Source organism: Calonectris borealis, chromosome Z (genome assembly GCF_964195595.1).
Source record: "Calonectris borealis chromosome Z, bCalBor7.hap1.2, whole genome shotgun sequence".
NCBI classification, from domain to species: domain Eukaryota; kingdom Metazoa; phylum Chordata; class Aves; order Procellariiformes; family Procellariidae; genus Calonectris; species Calonectris borealis.
Window position 1 is genome coordinate 29,948,737 of NC_134352.1, and position 25,628 is coordinate 29,974,364.

Here is a 25,628-nt window from a genome sequence, read left to right on the forward strand (position 1 = left end):
GATCCATTGGTGCTTTGAGAATCTTTATGCATGTCTTTTGGATTTATAATCCTGGATAACAACTAGTTTGCCCTCTTTTATACAGCAGATGTTAATTATTAATTACACTGCTGAAAATAGGCAGCGCTGCTAGTGGTACTTGCAAAGCTAAGGTATTGGGCGGCCCAGCTATGCCCCTATCCCAGATGATAGGGGAACTTAAAAGAACTGGTGACTGGCTTAAAGCCTGTACCAGGAAGCCCCTGAGAGTAGAGCAGGGCTTCTTGGTAAAGATAATAGAATATCTTGAGTTGGAAGGGACCCATAAGGATCATTGAGTCCAACTCCCTGCTCCTCGCAGGACTACTTGAAACTAAACCATATGACTAAGAGCATCGTCCAGATGCTCCTTGAACTCTTAACAGGCTTGATGCCATGACCACTAGCCTGGGGAACCTGTTCCAGTGACCGACCACCCTCTCTGTGAAGAACCTTTTCCTAATGGCCAATCTGAACTTCCCCTTGTGCAGCTTCATTCCATTTCCTTGTATCCTGTCACTGGTCACCAGAGAGAGGAGATCAGCATCTCCCCCTCCGCTGCCCCTCTTGAGGAAGTTGTAGACTGCGATGAGGTCACTCTTCAGCCTTCTCTTCTCCAAGCTGAATAAACCAAGTGACCTCAGCTGCTTCTCTTAAGTCTTGCCCTTGAGACCTTTCACCATCTTGGGCACCATGCTCTGGACACACAATGTCCTTCTTGCATTGAGGTGCCCAAAACCGCACACAGCTCTTGAGATGAGACTGCACAAGTGCAGTGTGGAATGGGACAATCGCCTCCCTTGACCGGCTAGCTATGCTGTGTTTAGAATCAGAATAGTTTGCGTTGGAAGGGACCTTTAAAGATTATCTAGTCCAACCCCCCTGCTGCGGTCAGGGATATTTTCAACTATATGAGGTTGCTCAGAGCCCTGTCCAACCTGACCTTGAATGTTTCCAGGGATGGGGCATCTATCACCTCCCTGGGCAACTTGTTCCAGAGTTTCACCACCCTCATTGTAAAAAATTTCTTCTTTAGATCTAATCTGAATCTACCCTCTTTTAGTTTAAAACCATTCCCCCTTTTCCTGTCACTACAGGCCCTGCTAAAAAGTTTGCCGCCATCTTTCTTATAAGCCCCCTTTAAGTACTGATAGGCTGCAGTAAGGTCTCCCTGAAGCCTTCTCTTCTCCAGGCTGAATAACCCCAACTCTCTCAGCCTTTCTTCATAGGAGAGGCGTTCCATCCCTCTGATAATTTTTGTGGCCCTCCTCTGGACCTGCTGTAACAGGTCCATGTCTTTCTTGCGCTGAGGGTTCCAGAGCTGGACGCAGTACTCCAGGTGAGGTCTCACCAGAGCAGAGTAGAGGGGCAGAATCACCTCCCTTGACCTGGTGGCCGTGCTGCTTTTTATGCAGCCCGGGATACGGTTGGCCGCCTGGGCTGCGAGCGCACATTGCTGCCTCACGTCCAACTTTTCGTCCACCAGTACCCCCAAGTCCTTCTCCGCAGGGCTGCTCTCAATTCCTTCATCCCCCAGCCTGTATTGATGGCGAGGGTTGCCCCGACCCAGGTGCAGGACCTTGCACTTGGCCTTGTTGAACCTCATGAGGTTTACACAGGCCCACTTCTTGAGCTTGTCGAGGTCGCTCTGGATGGCATCCCGTCCCTCAGGCGTGTTGACCACACCACTCAGCTTGGTGTCATCTGCAAACTTGCTGAGCATGCACTTGATGCCACTGTCTATGTCATTGATGAAGATATTAAACTGTACTGGTCCCAATATGGACTCCTGCGGGACACCACTCGTCACCGATCTCCATCTGGACATTGAGCTGTTGACCACTACCCTCTGGATGCGTCCATCCAACCAATTCCTCACCCATCAGACAATCCACCCATCAAATCCATACCTCTCCAGTTTAGAGAGAAGGATGTTGTGGGGGACCATGTCAAAGGCCTTACAGAGGTCCAGATAGACAACATCGGTAGCCCTTCCCATGTCCACTGATGTAGTCACTCCATCATAGAAGGCCACTAGGTTGTTCAGGCAGGACTTGCCCTTGGTGAAGCCATGCTGGCTGTCCTCCATGTGCCTTAGCATAGCTTCCAGGAGGATCTGTTCCATGATCTTCCCAGGTACAGAGGCGAGACTGACTGGCCTATAGTTCCCCGGGTCTTCCTTTTTCCCTTTCTAAAAATGGGGGTTATGTTTCCCCTTTTCCAGTCAGTGGGAACTTCACGGGAGTGCCATGATTTCTCAGATATGATGGATAGTAGCTTAGCAACTTCATCCGCCAGTTCCTTCAGGACCCGTGGATGGATCTCATCAGGTCCCATGGACTTGTGCACCTTCAGGTTCCTTAGATGGTCTTGAACCTGATCTTCTCCTACAGGGGGTGGCTCTTCATTCTCCCAGTCCCCGCCTTCGCCTTCTGCAGCTTGGATGGTGAGGTTCGAGCACTTGCCAGTGAAGACCAAGGCAAAAAAGTCATTGAGTACCTCCGCCTTCTCCATATCCCAGATAAACAGGTCTCCCATTTCTTTCCGAAGAGGGCCCACATTTTCCCTAGTCTTCCTTTTATCCCCGACGTACCGATAGAAGCTTTTCTTGTTGCCCTTGACATCCCTGTCCAGATTAAATTCTATCAGGGCTTTAGCTTTCGTAACCTGATCCCTAGACAATTTCTCTGTATTCCTCTTCCTGTCCTTGCTTCCACCCTCTGTAGGCTTCCTTTTTGTGTTTGAGTGTGTCCAGGAGCTCCTTGTTCATCCATGCAGGCCTCCTGGTGGTTTTGCCAGATTTCCTCTTTGTTGGGATGCTCCTGAGCTTGGAGGAGGTGATCCTTGAGTATTAACCAGCTTTCTTGGGCCCCTCTTCCCTCCAGGGCTTTGTCCCATGGCACTCTACCAAGCAGACCCCTGAAAAGGCCGAAGTCTGCTCTCCTAAAGTCCACGGTGGTGAGCTTGCTGTGGGCCCTCCTCGGTGCCCTAAGGATCTTGAACTCCACCATTTCATGGTCACTGCAGCCAAGGCTGCCCTTGACCTTCACATTCTCCACCAGCCCCTCCTTGTTGGTGAGAACAAGGTTCAGCGTAGTACCTCTCCGCGTTGGCTCCTCCACCACTTGGAGAAGGAAGTTATCATTGACGCATTCTAGGAACCTTCCAGATTGCTTATGCCCTGCCATGTTGTCCCCCCAACAGATATCCTGGTGGTTGAAGTTCCCCATGAGGATCAGGGCTTGTGAACATGAGGCTACTCCTATCTGTTTATAGAGGGCCTCATCCGCTTGGTCTTCCTGGTCAGGTGGCCTGTAGCAGACCCCCACCGTAATGTCACCTGTCCCTGCCCTCCCTTTAATCCTGACCCATAAGCTCTCGGTCGGCTCCTTATCCATCCCCAGGCAGAGCTCCATGCACTCCAGCTGGCCATTGACATAGAGGGTGACACCCCCTCCTTTTCTCCCCTGCCTGTCCTTCCTAAAGAGTCTGTATCCCTCCATCCCAACACCAATCATAGGAGCCAGCCCACCACGTCTCTGTGACGCCAATAAGATCGTAGCCCTGCAGGTGTGCGCACAACTCTAACTCCTCTTGTTTATTCCCCATGCTACATGCGTTTGCGTAGAGGCATTTAAGTTGGGCCCCCGATGAAGCTGTCTTACTGGCTGGCGTTCTTTTGTGCTGCTCTTCAGGTGCTCTCCTGCTGACCTATGATCTTTCTCCAGGCTCTGGGCATCTATTGCTTGCCCTGGCATCAAACTGGTAGGAGTAGAATGGATTGAGGTCCCCGTCCCCCAGCAACTTTAAAGCCCTCTTCACCAGCTTGGCAAGCCTATGACCAAAGATGCTCTTCCCCTTCTCTGACAGATGGACCCCATCAGGTGCCAGTAGACCAGGTTTCTCAAAATGAGTCCCATGGTCTAAGTAGCCAAACCCCTGGCTGTGGCACCAGTCCCATAACCATTTGTTGACTTGCCAGATTGAACTGCCCTTTCAAACCCTTTCCCTTTGACTGGCAGGATTGATGAAAAACCTACCTGTGCTCCAGAGTCCCTTACCATCACTCCTAGGGCTCTGTAATCCTTCTTGATAATCCTCAGACTGCTCCTGGCTGTATCACTGGTGCCCACGTGAAACAGCAGCAGCAGATAATAGTCAGTGGACTGTATGAGCCTTGGTAGCCCCTCGGTGACATCCCTGATAGGAGCTCCCAGTAAGCAGCACACCTCTCTAGAGAGTGCATCCAGTCGGCACACGGGTGCGTCCGTACCTCTCAGAAGAGAGTTGCCTACTACTATCACCCTATCACTATGCTTGACGCACCCCAGGACACCAGTTGGCCCGTTTGGCTGCCAGGGCACACTGCTGACATATTCAACTTGCCATCAACCCAAACCTCCAGATCTCTTTCCACGGGGCTGCTCTCCAGCCTCTTGTCCCTCAGTTTGTCTGCATAACCAGGATTACCCCTTCCCAGGTGGAGAATCCAGCACTTGTTAAATTTCGCATGGTTGGTGACTGTCCAGCTCTCTAGTCCTATCCAGATCTCTCTGTAAGGCCTCTCTACACTCGAGGGAGTCTGCAGCTCCTTCTAATTTAGTATCATTGGTGAACTTAATGTACATTTGACTGCTGCATCCAGATCATTTATAAAAACATTAAAGAGTGCTGGCCCTAAAATTGGGCCCTGCAGAACCTCACTAGAGACAAGATGAATCTAAGCAAAGCTGACATAAGCTTAGCTGCTGCCTCTGCACCAGGATTTTGTCCATTTCCTTCTGGCTGCTATTCTTTGCCACTACCAGCAGATGTGTATGTACTGCAAACAACTTCAGAGGTGCAGCACCAATTTGTGTGAGATTCTGAGCACCAGGTTATATCCAGGCAGCACCAAATCTGTAATTCATCTGAGCTGTGCTGAATTAGGCAGTGCTCCCAGCAACAGAAAACTAATCTTTTTTGCAGCAGAGTGCATCTAAACTCACCAAGCACTATGTGTACAGACTGTACAGTTTGTACTGAATCAGGGATGTTTTGTAGTATATCAGAGTGTTTGTGCAACAGGGAGACCTTTGGCAGAAAGACAGCTGGTCCCTAGGCAGCTTCCTGCTGTACCTTTCCATGCAAAAGAAAGTATGATGGTTTGAGGATACTGGTGGATCAAAAGCTTGGACATGAGCTGACAATGTGCGCTTGTAGCCCAGAAAGCTAACTGTATACTGGGTTGCATAAAAAGAAGCGTGGTCAGCAGGTCAAGGGAGGTGATTTTCTCCCTCTACCCCACTCTCATGAGACCCCACCTTGAGTACTGTGCCCAGCTCTGGGGTCCTCAGTACAAGAAAGACATGGACCTGTTAGAGCAGGTCCAGAGGAGGGCCACGAAAATGATAAGAAGGCTGGAAGACCTCTTCTATGAAGAAAGGCTGAGAGTTGGGGTTGTTAAGCCTGGAGAAGAGAAGGCTCTGGGGAGACTTTATTGTGGCCTTTCAATACTTAAAGGGGGCTTATAAGACAGACAGACAGAGACTTTTTACCAAGGCCTGTAGTGACAGGACAAGGGGCAATGGTTTTAAACTGAAAGTGATTTAGATTAGGTACAAGGAAGAAATTTTTTATGATAAGGGTGGTGAGACACTGGAACAAGTTGCCCGGAGAAGTTGTAGATCCCATCAAGGTCATCAAGGTCAGGTTTGAATCTTGGAACAATCTGATCAAGTTACCCCACCCATGGACTAGATGATCTTTAAAGGGCCCTTTCCAATCCAAACTATTCAATGGTTCTATGAATTACATCAGTGAACTTCTTTTTGTGCATCTCCTCTGTAGGATTTACACTTAGCACATATTGTGTCATGGAAGTACGGTTCTCGGATAGGAGAGTCAGCAAATATGTGAAGGTGTTCCCATTCCTGGTAACCTGAAATCTATGGACCGGCTGAGACTCTCAAAAAACAATTTGTAATGCCAGAAAGAGAATTATTTCAGCTTCATAGAGAGATCATATGTGTTAGAGTTGGAAGAGATCATCATTGTCAAGGCAACATCTGCACTAGAAAAGAGAAAGGTATCTGTGAGCTTGGTTACTTGCAAAGCCACATTTGCCTCACCCAAATATTTTGCAAAGCAGGTTCCAGGAGCATCTGTAGTTTGGCCATGACCAGTCCCAGCCTGAAGAGTAGAGTTGCCCGCCCATCTTCCTTTCCTGTCTGGTCTGTCCTCCTACCCCCTTTGTGTCACAGCATCTCACTCTCTTCCTCAGCCTATAAAGTGGCTGTCTTTGCTGATCCTGCTTTACCACTGCTTGTGAGTCTTCTGACATTCTCAGTAATTAGCTGACAGTTTCTGTTACTACTTCTTAGTAAATCATATCACTGCCTCCCATATGGTTTTTTGTGATCCTTTTCTCCTGTCTTACTTTCAGCTACTGGCCACAACTCTAGCTTCTTCATCTTGTCTGTCTGCTGTAACCCTCCTTCCCCCACAGCTCACACCGTGGTGCACATAACCATGTGACCTTCAGCTGTGGTATCTCCTTGCATCAGATTCATGTTTTTCGTGCCCACAGTGCTTATCAACTGATTTAGGAATGATGGTATGCTTGAGAACAGATGGAGTTCCTTATTCTTTATTTAGTTTTATATATGCTAAAGATGGCTTTGGCTTTTCAGGGGCAGTGCCATTGCTATAGCTTTTGTCCAATTATAGCTTTTGCTAACCTTGGTAGGTTTAGATTGCTGTTGTGGTTTAACCTGGCAGGCAGCCAAATACCACACAGCTGCTCACTCACTGCCCCCTCCCCCGGTGGGACAGGGAGAGAATCGGAAGGGTAAGAGTGAAAAAAACTTGTGGGTTGAGATAAAGACAGTTTAATAGAACAGAAAAGGGAAAATTATTATTATTATTATTATTATTATTATTATTATTATTATTATTATTATTATTTAATATATAATAAATAATAATAATAATAATAATAATAATAATAGTGATAATAGTAATAGTAATGACAGAATATACAAAATGAGTGATGCACAATGCAATTGCTCACCACCCGCACTGACCGATAACCAAATAGTGATTGCTACTTCCTGGAACACACCTACCATTCATATACTGAGCATGACGTCACATGATATGGAATACCCCGTTGACCAGCTGGGCCAGCTGTCCTGGCTATGCTCCCTCCTAATGCTTGTTTCATTTTGTTTTGTATTGGTTTTTAAGCTGAATGTCCTTGACTAGCAGGGTACTTAGCAACAACTGAAAGCATCAGTGTGCTATCAACATTCTTCTCGTACTAAATCCAAAACACAGCACTAGGAAGAAATTTAACACTATCCCAGCCGAAACCAGGAAAGTATCTACCCCTTACTCTATACCATTTATGTCATACTTCGGTTTCACATTTTCCAATTAATTACCACCAACTTTCTTGTCTTTATATATATATACACACATATACACAGAGATATCATTCCCTTAGGCTATGGGCCATCCCTCTAAAATGTCCATTGAGTTCATTTAGTCCATGACTTTGGGCTTCATCTGTCATAACAGTCTTTCAGGGCAGGAGGGATGGTGTGTGCTGTTGGATTGCTGCATCCTGAAGCCAGTTCTGATTCCATTATTGCTGCACTCATCTGGTTCTATCATCGTTGCACTTTGCTTAGTTTCATTGGAGCTCATTCTTCATTAATCTGGGTGATTCTTACTGCTATACCATTGATAGCAACCATAGAAATAATGATATACAATATCATATAACAATCAACATCATACAATTCAGTTTATTGGCTATTTTCACCCAAAATCAAATCCCCTTGAGGTACACACTGGACTTCCCCATCCTTTCGCATTACCCACCAAGTGCACCCAGGTCCTTGAGCAAAAGCAATCCCACGAATGGGTTTTCCCTTGCCAGAGGCAGGAGTAACCCAGACTGTCTTCCCCAGAATATTCCTTATGTGCACAACAGGGACTTTATCCCCCTCTACAGTACGTAAGCGTTTCGATTGAGCAGGGCCAGCTCAATTGAAAAATCCTCTGGTGTTGACTAACCAGATGGCTTTTGCTAAATGTGCATCCCAATGCTTGAATGTCCCACCACCCATTGCTCTCAGTGTAGTCTTTAGCAGTCCATTGTATCCGTATTCGATTTTCCCAGAGGTTGGTGCATGATAGGGGACGTGATATACCCACTCAATGCCATGCTCTTTGGCCCAGGTGTCTGTGAGGAAATAAGTCCCATTGTCTGACTCAATTCTTTCTGGGGTGCCATGAGACTTCATTTTCAAGGCCCAGGATGGTGTTCCTGGTGGTGGCATGGGGCACAGGTTATGTTTCTAACCATCCAGTGGTTGCTTCCACCATGGTGAGCACATAGCGCTTGCCTTGGCGGGTTTGTGGGAGTGTGGTATAATCAATCTGCCAAGCCTACCCATATTTATATTTCAACCATCGTCTTCCATACCAAAGAGGATTTACTGGCTTGGCTTGCTTGATTGCAGCGCATGTTTCACATTCATGGATAACCTGTGCAATAGTGTCCATGGTCAAGTCCACCCCAATCATGAGCCCATCTATATGTTGCATCTCTTCCTTGATGGCCTGAGGTGTCATGGCCCCACCAAGCTATAAATAATTCACCCTTATGTTGCCAGTCCAGATCCACCTGAGCCACTTCAGTCTTAGCAGCCTGGTCCACCTGCTGGTTGTTTTGATGTTCTTCAGTGGCCCAACTCTTGGGTACGTGAGCATCTATGTGATGTACTTTTACAACCAAGTTCTCTACCTGGGCAGTGACATCTTGCCACAACGTAGCAGCCCAGATGGGTTTACCTCTGCACTGCCAGTTGTTCTGCTTCCATTGCTGCAACCACCCCCACAGGGCGTTTGCCACCATCCATGAGCCAATACAGAGATAAAGTACTGGACATTTTTCTTGTTCAGCAATATCCAAGGCCAGCTGGATGGCTTTCAGCTCTGCAAACTGACTCCATTCACCTTCTCCTTCAGCAGTTCCTGCAACTTGGCGTATAGGACTCCATACCGCAGCCTTCCATCTCCGATGCTTTCCCACAAGGCGACAGGACCCATCAGTGAACAGGGCATATTGCTTCTCGTTTTCTGGTAGTTTGTTATACCGTGGGGCCTCTTCAGCACGCATCACCTCCTCCTCTGGGGATATTCCAAAATCTTTGCCTTCTGGCCAGTTTGTGATCACCTCCAAGATTCCTGGGCGACTGGGGTTTCCTATTCGGGCCCGTTGTGTGATCAGTGCGACCCACTTACTCCACGTAGCATCGGTTGCATGATGTGTAGAGGGGACGCTCCCTTTGAACATCCAGCCCAGCACCGGCAGTCAGGGTGCCAGGAGGAGCTGTGCTTCAGTACCAACCACTTCCGAAGCAGCTTGAACCCCTTCATATGCTGCCAATATCTCCTTCTCAGTTGGACCTCAGGCCTCGGACCCTCTGTATCCCCGACTCCAAAACCCTAAGGGTCGGCCTCGAGTCTCCCCTGGTGCTTTTCTGCCAGAGGCTCCGGGTAGGGCCATTCTGTAGGGCCATTCTCCCCAGTGTCAAGCACATTTTTTACATCTTGTCCTGCCCGGACTGGCCCAAGGGCTACTGCCTGAACTATCTCCCATTTAATTTGTTCAAAGGCTTGTCGCTGCTCAGGGCCCCATTTCAAATTGGTCTTCTTCCGAATCATTTGATTGAGAAGGCTTATGGTCTGACTGTAATGTGGAATATGCATTCTCCAAAAGCCCACAACGCCTAAGAAAGCTTGTCTTTCCTTTTTGCTAGTTGGTGGGGACATGGCTGTTATTTTATTGATCACATCCATTGGGATCTGACGACATCCATCTTGCCATTTTATTCCTAAAAACTGGATCTCCTGTGCAGGTCCTTTGACCTTACTTCGTTTTATGGCAAAAGCGGCCTTCAGAAGGATTTGGACTATTCTCTCCCCTTTCTCAAAAAGTTCTTCTGCTATGCTGCCCCATACAATGATATCATCAATGTATTGCAGGTGTTCTGGAGCCTCACCCTGTTCCAGTGCAGTGTGGATCAGTCCATGGCAAATGGCAGGGCCAGTCGGTTCCAGGTGTAGTGGATGCCCCTCCAAGTGAAAGCAAACTGTGGCCTGCAATCTGCCTCCAAAGGGATTGAGAAGAATGCATTAGCGATATCAATTGTGGCGTACCACTTGGCTGCCTTTGTCTCCAGTTCATACTGAAGTTCTAGCATGTCTGGCACAGCAGCACTCACTGATTTCGTTCACGCCACGATAGTCTACTGTTAGTCTCCACTCTCCATTGGACTTTCGCACTGGCCATGTGGGACTGTTAAAGGGTGAGTGAGTCTTGCTGATCACTCCTTGGCTCTCCAGTCGATGAATCAGCTCATGGATGGGAAGCAGGAAGTCTCGGTTGGAGCGATATTGCTGCCAGTGCAACATTGTGGTAGCAACGGGCACCTGTTGTTCTTTGACCCTCAGCAGCCCCACAATAGAAGGATCCTCTGAGAGACCGGGCAGGGTAGACAGCTGTTTAATTTCCTCCGTCTCCAGGGCAGCTATACCAAAAGCCCACCGGTACCCTTTTGGGTCCTTGAAATACCCTCTCCTGAGGTAGTCTATGCCAAGGATGCACGGAGCCTCTGGGCCAGTCACAATGGGATGCTTCTGCCACTCCTTCCCGGTTAGGCTCACTTCGGCCTCCAATACAGTTAACTCTTGGGATCCCCCTGTCACTCCAGAAATACAGATGGGTTCTGCCCCTTTCTAGCTTGATGGCATCAGGGTACACTGTGCACCGGTGTCTATGAGAGCCTTATACTCCTGTGGATCTGATGTGCCAGGCCATCGAATCCACACAGTCCAGTAAACCCGGTTGTCCCTTTCCTCCACCTGGCAGGGCCCCTCTAGTCCTGGTCGTCGTATTCACTACCCACTTCTTGTAAGTACGAATCAAAAGTCCCTTTATTAAGATCATAAGTGGAATCAGACCTTCTACTCTGTCTGGGGAACTGCTCACTGGAGACTGGAGCAGCAGTTTTCCTGGAAGAACCCCCTTTTGTGGTTGTTTTTCCTTGCAACTCACATACCTGTACCTCTAGGGTTGAGGTAGATTTTCCATCCCACTTCCTCATGTCACGCAGGTAAAACCACAGGGTACCCCGGGGTGTGTACCCATGATATCTCCTCTCTTGAGCAGAGGGACGCTTGCTCCTAATGGCTGAGATACTGGCCCATGCAGGTGGGGAGCAGGACATATCCTCTTTGAGTTGTTGGGCCTCCCAAGACAGTTTCTCCACAGCAGAGACACAGGCCCGTAGGAAGGAGGAGAGACTTTCTTCATATTGCCAGAGTTGGCCAGCCAGTTCATCCACTGTTTGTTCCTCTCCATCTTTCCAGGTCATTATTGCCAATGAGTTTGCATGTGATGCTGGTGCACTCCGTACAAACTTCTGCCACATGGGTTGGGTGCATTTGACTTCATCTGGATCTCTGGGTAACTGCTTGTTGTTCAGGTCATCATAAATCATTTCCAGCATGGCTAATTCCCTTAGGTACTGGATACCTCTCTCCATGGTGGTCCACTTGCCTGGGTGGCATATAACATCTTCCTTGAAGGGATACCTTTCCTTCACACCTGCCAGGAGTCTCCTCCAGAGGCTGAGGACTTGTGCCCCTTGTCCAATTGCTTTGCCAATGCCCCCTTCCCTAGAAAGGGATCCCAGCTGCTTGGCTTCCCTACCCTCTAATTCCAGGCTACTGGCCCTGTTATCCCAGCATCGGAGCAGCCAGGTGACAATGTGCTTGCCTGGACGACGGCTGAAGTCTTTTCGCATATCTCGCAGCTCACCCAGGGATAGGGATCGGGTGGTCACCATCTCATTTACGGGTTCTGCCTCCTCCTCCTCCTGTTCTCGTGATGGCCCTGGTTCATGTTTATCCCTTACTAAACGAGCTGATTTTCTTGTGTTTTCTTTTTTGTATAGGGGCAACTGATACTGGCACGGGTTGGTTCTCTGTCGCAGGGGGCAGAGTAGCCGCCGTCCTTGCCATGGGGGTTGGGGTAGCCACAGGGCCTGTTGTTTTGCCATCAGATGCAGAGAACTTTTCTTCCCCTTGAGGGTTCTGAGTGGTGTTAAACAGGGCTTGTAGCATGGGCCAGGCCCCAGCACATTGCAGTGATTTGTGTCTCCCTAGAATGGCCAGGGTAACAGCACACTTTTTCCAAATATTCTACTAATTTTTCAGGATTCTGCACTTGTTCAGGGGTGAAGTTCCAAAACACTGGGGGTCCCCACTGTCCTAGGCATTTGCCCATGCTATCCCACTCGCCCTGCCACTCATAACTATCCAGCCTTGGGGCAGATCTCTGGATGACATTCTTAAATTGCGTACTAACCTTGGATAAAACCACAACAATATTCCCAAGGAATACCAATAGATGTATCTTAACTACCCAGGGATGTTCAAGGTACTGACAAGTTATTTTAACGAAGGAGATGACATCACAGAGGAAAATAGTGAGGGTGCCATTCTCTATTTCCTCCATAAAAAACCTCTCAGAGGAAGAGGTATAATTGCTAATGGTCTCCATGAGGTGGTACCCGAAATACAGTAGCAGCTTCATTACAAATTCCCAAATACAAAATAACTCCCAATGCCAGTGTTTTAATAACAAATCTCCCAGGCAAAACATCATTAATCACTGCAGAGCACAGCAGACTACAAAATCCAACTCCAATCTTTAACAGGTACAGTAAAAACAAGAGCGTGGCGCAGATCAGATAAATTAATATCGAGAACAGATGAATCAATATTGTCACCAGCAACTGTTAACAGATATATATTCCTTAATACACTCTAGTTAATCTGTTGTTATCTCAACTCTTTATGCCTCACGTTGGTTGCCAAAAAGGACTGTCGTGGTTTAACCCCAGCCAGTACCTAAACACCACGCAGCCGCTCGCTCACACCCCCTCTCCAGTAGGATGGGGGAGAGAACTGGGAGGGCACAAGTAGGAAAACTCATGGATTGAGATAAAGATATTTAATATGAAATAAAACAAAGTAGAACAGTAATAATAACAATGATAACAACAACAATAACCAAATATACAAAGCAGGCGATGCACAATGCAACTGCTCACCAACCGCTCACCGCATGTTACAAACAGGGGGGAAGCCCACCACCACCCCTAGTTTTTATGCTGAGCATGATGTCACATGGTATAGAATACCCCATTGGCCAGCTGGGTCAACCGCCATGGCTATGCTCCCCCGCCCCAGCTTCCCCTGCACTTGGCAGAGCATGGGGGGGCCAAAAAGTCCCCAGCGCAATCACCACCCAGCAATAACCAAAACCTTAGTGAGGCATCAGCTGCTCCTCTCTTACCAAACCCAAAACATTGCGCCTCCCCCCAGCTACTGGAAAGAAAGTTAACTCTGTCCCAGCCGGAACCAGGACAAGGGCAATCCAACAATTATTATACATTATCATCACATCAGAGTAAGCAAAGAAAGTAGTATATAGGGATATACATGAAGATACCAACAGCTGACTCAGCCATAAACAGCTCAATTACCAAAAAAGAAAAGGCAAGTTATTTTAAATTTCTGTTTCTTGCCATCAGGTTTATTTCAGTTTTTAATCCAGTGACCAGTAAAAATACCAAACTGGAGTGAGTGATCACTGGAGTGAGTCGTCTGAACAGTCACCCCATGTCATCACCCTGTCATGTGGGGCTCTGCAGAGCAGTCCCAGGGAGCTATCAGAGCCCCACAGCTGCCCTGGCACCCTCAGTTGACATCCTCCACACACCCCACCTTGCACAGTGGCACATCTGCCCCAGAAAGCATCCCAGGCACCAGCCCAGGTCAGAGGGAGCCTGCATCCAGTTTTCACAAGGCCAGGCTGGACATGTCTGGCCCTCATTACATCTTTCCCTTACAGTGTTCTGCGTGGAGCCCTGCAGCCTTCTTATCCGGCAGCAACCCCTGCTCTTGTGGGGGTCATCCTGCACGTTGAAGGCCCTGGGCTGTAGCCTTGAGACATACCTTTGGATGATGCTGGTCTTGGCCTATAGAACAGTCTGTATAAATGCCAGTGACACACCAGAGCTTGGGGAAAAGAGCAGACACTTGCATCAGTTCTGGCTTCCTTGTCAAAGAGCTCTCAAGACTGGCCATCTCAGCCTCGGAGACCAAAACCCACCAAAGACTGAGGCCATCAGAGCCAACAATGCAGCAACAGCCTCATGGTATTCTATACCTATACCTTGAGGAGTATGTCTGATTAAGGCTTGGATTTAGCCTTTACTGCCACATAAATAATCCTGCCTCCATTTTGATCTTGTTTTAGGACCTGGAGAAAAATTGAGCCAAAAGATGTCTAAGAATGTACACAGACACACCAAGCCTCTGCTGTGCTGTGTCCATTGGATGAGGCAAAATGCCTCAACCAGTGGAAGGCTTCTAGCCTACCTAGGAACTGCACTAGCTAGACAGATGGTAGCAATTCAACAGCTAATGCTTTCTGGGGAGATGGAGAGGGCATTCCCTTCACTACGCTGTGCATCTAGTTATGTCTCAGAGCTGCAGTTTCATAACACAAAACCTTCAACAGCAAATGAGTTCTACATACTCCCATTCCTCCTCCTCCCCTTTGTCTTCCCTCCTCTCAACATGGTATGCTGCCCTCTCAGTAGTGGCAGGGGTCACAGATTATTGCCAAGCTGAACCAATTTTCTGGCAGTTGTGGCAATGATAGCACAGAGCAGGCACAGCTAAGGCTAATATTGCTGCCAGATTCCTCTCTTTGTGACTCTACATCTATGCAAACAACTCTGCCTTGCTGCCAGATAGTACTGCTGGTAGACTGCGGGAAATCTAGTGAGATTGCCATCCCTAAGCTGTTTCGCAGAGACCTACATAATGTTCATAGATGCTATTCATGTTGCAGAAAGTGTTGAATCTTTTACAGTCCTGCTGAAACTCTGTGGCACAGCCATGACATTAGGTAATAACCTTCCACTCCAGAGATATTACTGGTCCTGGTATTGCTATTAGGTGGATGAGACTGGGAGCGCTTTTCTCCTCAGATGAGTTTATTCAGAAAGGGAAACTGCACTGTGAGACATACTAGAGTGTAAGTGGCACAGTGCAATCCACTGCCAGCACATAAGACAGTGTTAGGCAAAACATGTATTTTAGAACTGATGACTCACATTCTATTTGCATGTTTGAAAAAGCACAGAGCTTTGTGGATACAGTAATTGAGAAGAGAAGATCCTTATGCTGTTAAATGAGCAATTGTCTTGGTTTCGGCTGGGATAGAGTCAAATTTCTTCCTAGTGCTGTGTTTTGGATTTAGTATGAGAAGAATGTTGATAACACACTGATGTTTTCAGTTGTTGCTAAGTACCCTGCTAGTCAAGGACATTCAGCATAACAAAAAAACCCAAACAAACAAAACCAAACAAAACAAAAACAAAAACAAACCAAAACCAAAACAAAAACAAAAACAAAAAAAAACAAGCGTTGGGAGGGAGCATAGCTGGGATAGCTGGCCCAGCTGGCCAATGGGGTATTCCATACCATGTGACGTCATGCTCAGTATATGAATGGTAGGCATGTTCCAGGAAGTAGCGATCACTACTTGGTTATCAGTCAGCACAGGTGGTGAGCAATTGCATTGTGCATCACTCATTTTGTATATTCTATCATTATTGTTATTATTATTATTACTATTATTTTCCCTTTTCTGTTCTATTAAACTGTCTTTATCTCAACCCACAAGTTTTTCTCACTCTTATCCATCCAATTCTCTCCCTGTCCCACTGGGGTGGGGGGGCAGTGAGTGAGCGGATGCGTGGTATTTGGCTGCCTGCCAGGTTAAACCACAACAGTCCTTTTTGGTGCCCAACATGGGGCACGAAGGGCTGAAATAACGACACATCTGACCTGAACGGGTTAAAACAAATTTGTTATAAGCATTCATTATATCAGTTTAGTAGTCACTGGTCACAATGTTGGTTTATTTGCTCTCAGAGTTGTTGGATCTGTTCTTGGAGTTTTGGTATGTAGCACATTACTGGCTGTATATACTGCTGATCATCAGTATTTATGTGGGGTTTATCATCTCTGGGAAATGGATTAAGGTCATCGTTTTGCTATACTGTGTGACACTGGTTTATGTTATGATAAAATTATTGGTCAGGAGACTGTACTCAGCACTGCCATCATTCCTGTTCTTTGGGAGCTATCTTTAAACAACTATTAATAATGAGACTTTTTACTCCTTGTTCTCGGAGAACCAATTTACGGGGGAGACAGCTTCCTTCACCTTCCGCTTCTCCTCCAGGCTGTTTACAATAGCTCTTGAGGATTTTGAATATCCTTGGGATGTTCAAACCAGCGTGTTCCTATTGCTATGTCTCCTGAATGTGTTTCGGGCCTTGTTTAAGGTTAAACAACTATTTAAGAATACCACCCAGAGATGTGCCCCAAGACTGGATAGTTATGAGTGGCAGGGTGTGTGGGATAGTATGGGCAAGAACCTAGGACAGTGGTCACCTCCAATGTTTTGGAGCTTCACCCCTGAACAAGTGCAGAATCCTGAAAAACTAGTAAAATATTGGGAAAACGTATGCTGTCACCCTGGCAATTCCAGAAAGATCCAGATTAGTGCAACGTGCTGGGGCCTGGCCCATGCCTACCGAGCCCTGTTCAACACTATTCAGAACCCTCAAGGGGGAGAGAAGGTCTCCGGATCTGATGACAAAATGACGGGCACTGCTGCTACTCCAACCCCCGCGACGGACGCTGCGGCTACTCCAACCCCTGCAACAGGTACTAAGCTGAACCAGAGGACCAACCCTTGCTGGTATCTGTCACCCCTGTACAGAAGAGGAAATCTTGGAAGAGAAAGTCAGGTTGTTTAGAAAGGGAGGATGGAAAAGCAGGGCCATCACGAGGAGGGGAGGAGGAAGAGGAAGAACTCGTAAACAAGACAGAAACCACCCTATCCCTATCCCTCAGTGAGTTGTGAGATATACAGAAATATTTCAGCTGTAGTCCAGGCAAGCATGTTGTTACCTGGCTGCTCCAATGCTGGGACAATGGGGCCAGTAGCCTGGAATTAGACGGTAAGGAAGCCAAACAACTGGGATCCCTTGCTAGGGAAGGAGGCACTGACAAAGCGATTGGAAAAGGGGCAGAACCCATCTGTATTTCTGGAGTGACAGGGGGATCCCAAGAGTTAACTGTATTGGAGGCCGAAGTGAGCCTAACCGGGAAGGAGTGGCAGAAGCATCCCATTGTGACTGGCCCAGAGGCTCCGTGCATCCGTGGCATAGATTACCTCAGGAGAGGGTATTTCAAGGACCCAAAAGGGTACCGGTGGGCTTTTGGTTTAGCTGCCTTGGAGATGGAGGAAATTAAACAGCTGTCTACCTTGCCGGGTCTCTCAGAGGACCCTTCTGTTGTGGGGTTGCTGAGGGTTGAAGAATAGCAGGTACCAATCGCTACTACAACGGTGCACCAGCGGCAATACCACTCCAACCGAGACTCCCTGCTTCCCATCCATAAGCTGATTCATCGACTGGAGAGCCAAGGAGTGATCAGCAAGACTCACTCACCCTTCAACAGTCCCACATGGCCAGTGTGAAAATCCAATGGAGAGTGGAGACTAACAGTAGACTATGGTGGCCTGAACGAAGTCACGCTGCCACTGAGTGCTGCCGTGCCGGACATGCTAGAACTCCAATACGAACTGGAGTCAAAGGCAGCCAAGTGGTACGCCACAATTGATATTGCTAATGCGTTCTTCTCAATCCCTTTGGCAGCAGACTGCAAGCCACAGTTTGCTTTCACTTGGAGGGGCGTCCAGTACACCTGGAATAGACTGCCCCAGGGGTGGAAACACAGTCCTACCATTTGCCAGGGACTGATCCACACTGCACTGGAACAGGGTGAGGCTCCAGAACACCTGCAATACATTGATGACGTCATTGTATGGGGCAGCACAGCAGAAGAACTTTTTGAGAAAGGGGAGAGAATAGTCCAAATCCTTCTGAAGGCCGCTTTTGCCATAAAACGAAGTAAGGTCAAGGGACCTGCACAGGAGATCCAGTTTTTAGGAATAAAATGGCAAGATGGACATCGTCAGATCCCAATGGATGTGATCAACAAAGTAACAGCCATGTCCCCACCAACAAGCAAAAAGGAAAGACAAGCTTTCTTAGGTGGTGTGGGTGTTTCGAGAATGCATATTCTAGATTACAGCCAAATCGTAAGTCCTCTCTATCACGTGACCAGGAAGAAGAATGACTTCAAATGGGGCCCTGAACAACGACAAGCCTTTAAACAAATTAAATGGAGATAGTTCAGGCAGTAGCCCTTGGGCCAGTCCGGGCAGGACAAGATGTGAAGAATGTGCTCTACACCGCAGCCAGGGAGAATGGCCCTACCTGGAGCCTCTGGTAGAAAGCACCAGGGGAGACTCGAGGTCGACCCTTAGGGTTCTGGAGTCGGGGATACAGAGGATCCGAGGCCCGCTACACTCCAACTGAGAAGGAGATATTGGCAGCCTATGAAGGGATTAGAGCTGCTTCAGAAATAGTTGATACTGAAGCACAGCTCCTCCTGGCACCCCGACTGCCGGTGCTGGGCTGGATGTTCAAAGGGAGGGTCCCCTCTACACATCATGCAACCGATGCTACGTGGAGTAAGTGGGTCGCACTGATCACACAACGGGCCTGAATAGGAAACCCCAGTCACCCAGGAATCTTGGATCACGATCTGGCCAGAAGGCAAAGATTTTGGAATATCCCCAGAGGATGTGGTGACACATCCTGAAGAGGCCCCACGGTATAACAAACTACCAGAAAACGAGAAGCAATATGCCCTGTTCACTGATGAGTCCTGTCGCCTTGTGGGAAAGCATCGGAGACGGAAAGCTGCTGTATGGAGTCCTATACGCCAAGTTACAGAAACTGCTGAAGAAGAAGGTGAATCGAGTCAGTCTGCAGAGGTGAAAGCCATCCAGCTGGCCTTGGACAAGAAAAATGTCCAGTACTTTATCTCGATACTGACTCCTGGATGGTGGCAAATGCCCTGTGGGAGTGGTTGCAGCAGTGGAAGCAGAACAACTGGCAGTGCAGAGGTAAAGCCATCTTGGCTGCTGCATTGTGGCAAGATATTGCTGCCCGAGTAGAGAACCTGGCTGTAAAAGTACGTCACGTAGATGCTCATATACCCAAGAGTTGGGCCACTGAAGAACATCAAAACAACCAGCAGGTGGACCAGGCTGCTAAGATTTAAGTGGCTCAGGTGGATCTGGACTGGCAACATAAGGGTGAATTATTTAGAGCTTGCTGGGCCCATGACGCCTCAGGCTATCAAGGAAGAGATGCAACGTATAGATGGGCTCATGATCGAGGGGTGGACTTGACCATGGACACTATTGCACAGGTTATCCATGAATGTGAAACATGCGCTGCAATCAAGCAAGCCAAGCGAGTAAGGCCTCTTTGGTATGGAGGACGATGTTTGAAATATAAATATGGGGAGGCTTGGCAAATTGATTACATCACGCTCCCACAAACCCGCCACGGCAAGCACTACGTGCTCACCATGGTGGAAGCAACCACTGGATGGTTAGAAACATATCCCGTGCCTCATGGGATTGCTTTTGCTCAAGGACCTGGGTGCACTTGGTGGGTAATGCAAAAGTATGGGGAAGTCCAGTGTGTACCTCAAGGGGATTTGATTTTGGGTGAAAATAGCCAATGAACCGAATTGTATGATGTTAATTATTATATGATATTGTATATCATCATTATCTCTATGGTTGCTATAGCAGTAAAATCACCCGGATTAATGAAGAACGAAGTAACTTCAATGAAACCGAGCCAAGTGCAACGATGGTAGAACCGGACGAGCACAGCAATACTGGAAATCAGAATGCAACAATCCAACACCACACATCATCTCTCCTGCCCTGAAAGACTGTTATGACAGGTGGAGCCTGAAGTCATGGACTAAATGAACTCAATGGACATTTTAGAGGGATGGCCCATAGACTAAGGGAATGATATCTGTGTATATATAAATATAAAGACGAGAAAGGTGATGGTGATTAATTAGAATGTATTAGAAATTGTGAAATCTAAGCATGACGTAAATGGTATAGAATAAGGGGTGGATACTGTTTTGGTTTCAGCTGGGATAGAATTAAAATTTCTTCCTAGTGCTGTGCTTTGAATTTAGTGTGAGAAGAATGTTGATAACATGCTGATGTTTTCAGTTGTTGCTAAATATCTTGTCAAGGACAACTACCCTCCAGGAAGCTACCAAGCTACTACCCTCCCAAGACTGGGAGGAGGGAACACAGCCAGGACAGCCAGCCCAGCTGGCCCACGGGGTATTCCATACCACGTGACGTCATGCTCAGTATATGAATGGTAGGCGTGATCCAGGAAGTACCGATCGCTACTTGGTTATCGGTCAGCGCGGGTGGTGAGCAATTGCATTGTGCATCACTCATTTTATATATATTATTTTTTATTATTATTATTATTTTCTCTTTTCTGTTCTATTAAACTATCTTTATCTCAACCCATGAGTTTTTTTCCTGACTCTCACCCTTCCGATTCTCTCCCTGCCCCACTGGGGGTCGGGGGGAGTGAGCGAGCGGCTGCGTGGTATTTGGCTGCCTGCCAGGTTAAACCACGACAAGTTGGAAGGGACCTACAATGATCACCAAGTCCAACTGCCTGACCACGTCAGGGCTGACCAAAAGTTAAAGCACGCTATTAAGGACATTGTCCAAATGCCTCTTAAACACTGACAGGCATGGGGCATCGACCACCTCTCTAGGAAGCCTGTTCCAGTGTTTGACCACCCTCCCAGTAAAGAAATGTTTCCTAATGTCAAGTCTGAACGTCCCCTGACACAACTGTGAACCATTCCCACGTGTTCTGTCACTGGATACCAGGGAGAAGTGATCAGCACCTCCCTCTCCACTTTCCCTCCTTATGAAGCTGTAGAGAGCAACGAGGTCACCCCCAGCCTCCTTTTCTCCAAACTAGACAGACCATGGTTCCTCAGCACTCCTCACAAGACATGCCTTCCAGGCCTTTCACCAGCTTTGTTGCCCTCCTCTGGACACATTCAAGTGCCTTAACATCCTTCTTAAATTGTGGGGTCCAGAACTGCACAGAATACTCAAGATGAGGCCGCACCAATGCTAAATACAGCGGGATAATCACCTCTTTTGACCAGTTCTTTATGCTGTGTTTGATGCACTCCAGGATGCGGTTTGCCCTCTTGGCTGCCAGGGCACACTGCTGACTCATATTCAGCCTTCTGCAACCAGCACCCCCAGATCCCTTTCTCCAGGACTGCTCTCCATCCACTCCTCTCCCAATTTATATTTGCGTCTGGTGTTCCTCCATTCTAGGTGCAGAATCCGGCATTTGTTCTTGTTAAATTTCCTGACATTGATGATTGCCCAATGCTCCAATCTATCTAGATCCCTCTGCAAGGAGTCAAGAGAGTCAACAGCACCTCCCAGTTTAGTATCATCAGCAAACTTGCTAACGGTGCATTCAACTCCTGCATCCAGATCATTGACAAAAACATTGAAGAGGACTGGCCCTAGAACTGAGCCCTGAAGAAGACTGCTTGTGACTGGTCGCCAGCCAGATGTAGCCCCATTCGCTACAGCCCTTTGAGCCCTGCCATTCAGCCAGTTCTTCACCCAGCACACCATGTATCTCCTCATCTCACAGCTGGACAACTTGTCCAGAAGGATGCTTTGAGAGACAATATCAAAAGCCTTACTAAAATCCAGAAAAGGGATATCCACTGCCTTCCCTTCATCCCCTAGGCGGGTGACATTATTGTAGAAGGATATCAAATTAACTAAACGAGACTTTCCCTTTGTGAACCCATGTTAGCTGTGCCTGATGACTGCATTGTCCTTTAAATGCTTTTCAACAGTACCCAGTATAATCTTCTCCATAATTTTTCCAAGTACTGAGATTAGACTAACAGGCCTGTAGTTCCCTGGGTCTTCCCTCATGCCTTTCTTGTAAGTTAGAACAACACTGACTAGCTTCCAGTCAGCAGGGACCTCCCCAGCCTCCCAAGACCTTTGGTAGATGGTTGAGGACTGGGCAGCCCAAGGTCTATCATCAGTATTAAAGACTGAGCCATGAAAAGCATTGAATACCTTTGCTTTTTCTTCATCCCTATTTGTCAGGGATACTTTACTTTTTGGTGTTTTAAAACACGTGTTGAAAGGGTTTGCCAGTACACAGGCAACTTAGTAACACTACAAGGAAATACAAAGTTTTCATAATGTCTGTTTGAAATAATTCTGACACTTCTTTAATGCATACTATCTTTCCACAATGCTGCAGAAAGTGTATTTTGAAAAGTATATTTTTGAGAGTATACTTTGCTAAAAATTAACAAGAAATGTATACATCAATACATTTCTGATAGCCTAGAATAATTTGCCATATTTTAAAATTAAATAGTGAGCAATTAAGCCACAAAAGAATTCCTACTTTCATTTACTTTCTTAATGAAAATGTTAAAACACAAAGGGGATTCAGCGTCAGTAAAGTTAGGAACTTCAAAATTTTATTTGTTTTTCAGGAAAATAGAACTTGAACATGAAAATCAAACCAATGTAGCACTACTAAGACACTTTCTAATCTATTGTAAAATTAGGTTACTTAAAATATACAGACACATGCAAAAGATTCCAGAAGGTTCGCTTGACCCAGAATAAAATAGGGCTTCTGTACACGATCCCTCTGCAAATGGTTAACCCTGAAGAAAACCAAGCTAAAATAAGTTTCAATTTCTGCAGTAAAAATTCTTTCTCTTCTCAAGCGAGAGGGAAGGGTGGCTTATATCAAAAGCACCCCAGTTTGATACAGGATTCTTGGCTTCAGCCTTGTTTAACATTCATTGCGTGGCAGGGATTCAAAGCTGTTTGATGCCTACAGATGTTGTGTAACTGCCATTTCAAATTACAGTCCTCAATGTCTTTGCCGAAGTGGTCATTCAGTTTTTTTTGTAGATGACTGCAAAAGAAGTCCAGATACTCACCAGAACCTGTAAATTTTCCACGAAAACAGACTTCACTCCTCCCCTTCAAACCACTTCACTCCCTCCCCAAACCAAAGCCAGGTCTCTGTGTTGCATGCTGCCAGCTCCATACGCAAACTTTGCAGAAATGCACCCCTAGCTTGCAGAAGGCTTGTGAGATCCAAAGTCAAGAGAAGGAAACTGTCGTTTCGCCTCAAAACTAACAGGTGAAGACTCAGCCCCTTTCTGACGCCACCAGCCCACCCCACCCTTCTTTCCCAACTGGCTTTAACAATGAGATGGTGCTGAAGCAGGAAAACGTTATGACTTCCTGTTTTCTTCTTGATTTAACTCTACTCCTCTCCTCTGTCTGTGCTGGAGGATAATTCTTGTAGGCCAAGAACAGCCCGAGGCACACTCTGAGGCATTTAAATCCTATTTTGAAAACTTAACGGGGTTCCCTCTAGAGAGATGAATGTGGGAGCTGCATGCAAGGAGCAGGATCTCTCCTGTTCTTCTGACCTCTCATAACCACACTGCAGCAGCATTTTTGCACAGTGTTAGACACTGAAGTACTGGGGTGAAAGTACATCTGATTCTATGGTATCAGCACCTGACCATCCACTAGTGTTTACGCAAACACTTCAGTTTTATTGTAACTCTCTCCTCTAAAGTAAACAATTAAAACCACTAAAAAGCCCAGAAAGTCTAGCTCAGTAAGTTCATTTGTAAAGACAGATGTGAAAAGGGAAATAATGCCCAAGGTACTAATAACTTACAAATTCTAACACTGCAAGTCATGAGCCTCAATAATGTCCTTACAGACAAACTGATGAACTGTTGTTTGGATAGGTAGACTAGAAAGTGGGTGGAAAACTGCCCAGACTGCTAGGCACTAAGTGCTGTCATTAGATGTCCAAAGTCCAAGTGGTAGCTGGGTACTAGTGCCATCCCTCAGGGATCAATGCTGAGCCCGGTGCTCTTTAATATTCTTATCAACAGCCAGGGGAATGGAATGGAATATGCCCTCAGCAAGTTTGCTTTGATTACCAACCAAGAGGGCGTGGACCAGGGGATGAGGAATGATAGTGGCAGGCAGGGTCACTCTTCTGTCTGAGGGACTGTGGCATGCTGCAGAAATGCACCTGCATGAACCTCATAAAGATCAAGACAGGCCTCTAGGCTTATTCAACCCATGAAGTAACTCTGCAACAATTAAGGCTCAGCACCAACAGGCTGGGGAACAACTTTGCCAGAAAAGGAAGCAGGGTCCTGGGCTGAGTATCTTCCAAAAGTGTGGCCTTGTGGTGATGAAGACCAGCCACACACTTCCCTGGACAAGACACACATTGACTCCATTAAGCAAACCCTCCTGCAGAATCCTCCAAGACAGTAATGGAGCAGAAGCACTACATGAGCAAAGAGACATGGAAGGAACTGGGCTTGTTCAGCCTCCAGCAGAGAACTCAGTGCTGTCTACAACTCCCTTATGGGAGTAGATGGAGAAGATGAGGCTACAATTCTCCTTGGAAGGGCACAGTGAAACAATATGGCACAAGTTGTAATGAGGGAAATGTTGATTTGACACTAGGAAAAGTTTTCACTGTGAGGATGGTCGAACACCAGAACAGGGTCCCAAGGAGGCTCTGAAATCCTCGTCTTTACTCACTTTAAAGCAGGCACTAGCGCTTTTTCTGTGTGTGGGGATGAGAGCGAATGATCTCCAGATATCCCTAACGATTCTTATAATTCCATGACTCTAGCATGGGGTCCATACAGGGCACTTTTGGAGAAAGTCCTTCTAAATCCCTGATTATCTCAGCAGCTCTTTGGCAGGCATGAGATTCTGCCTGCTTTCAGTGGGGCTGCCCTTGCTCCTCAGATGCTCCACATCCTCGTGTATTAATACATATACTGACTCTCAAACTTTCCACCAAAATGCTCGTTTTTAAATATCTTCCTGTTTTTTCACATTTCCTTCTTTAAATTTTTTTGGTCAATATTCTGGATTGCTTTTTTTCATAGAAAGAAACAAGCAGGTAAAAAAAACTCTTACGAATTTGGTTGAATGTAGCTAAGAGTTTTGGCCAAAGAAAGTAAGTATGCAAACTTTGTAAGAGTGCAAGCATTTTATTTCGATTTCTATAAATGAGATGTTACACAAGACAAAAATCTAATTGAAAAACAGAAAGTGAAAAAACATACCCTGAAAACGAATTGTTCCATTTTTGGATCAGATTAAGTGTTTTGCTCAGCCATAAAACTGAGGGCATTCCTCATCGACGCAGCTGAAATTCCACAAAACAGTCAATTTTCCAACTCGGGTACCGGACAAAGGCAGCTGCCCGCCCCTGCAGCTCCCTCGGCACTGCCTCTCCCCCTCCCCATGCGCACCAGGAGCCAGGCGCAGTTCTTGCCAACATTTACTGCCCGGCACCGACCGCCGAACCGGGGCTCAACCCGCTGCTGCCGCCGTGGGGCCC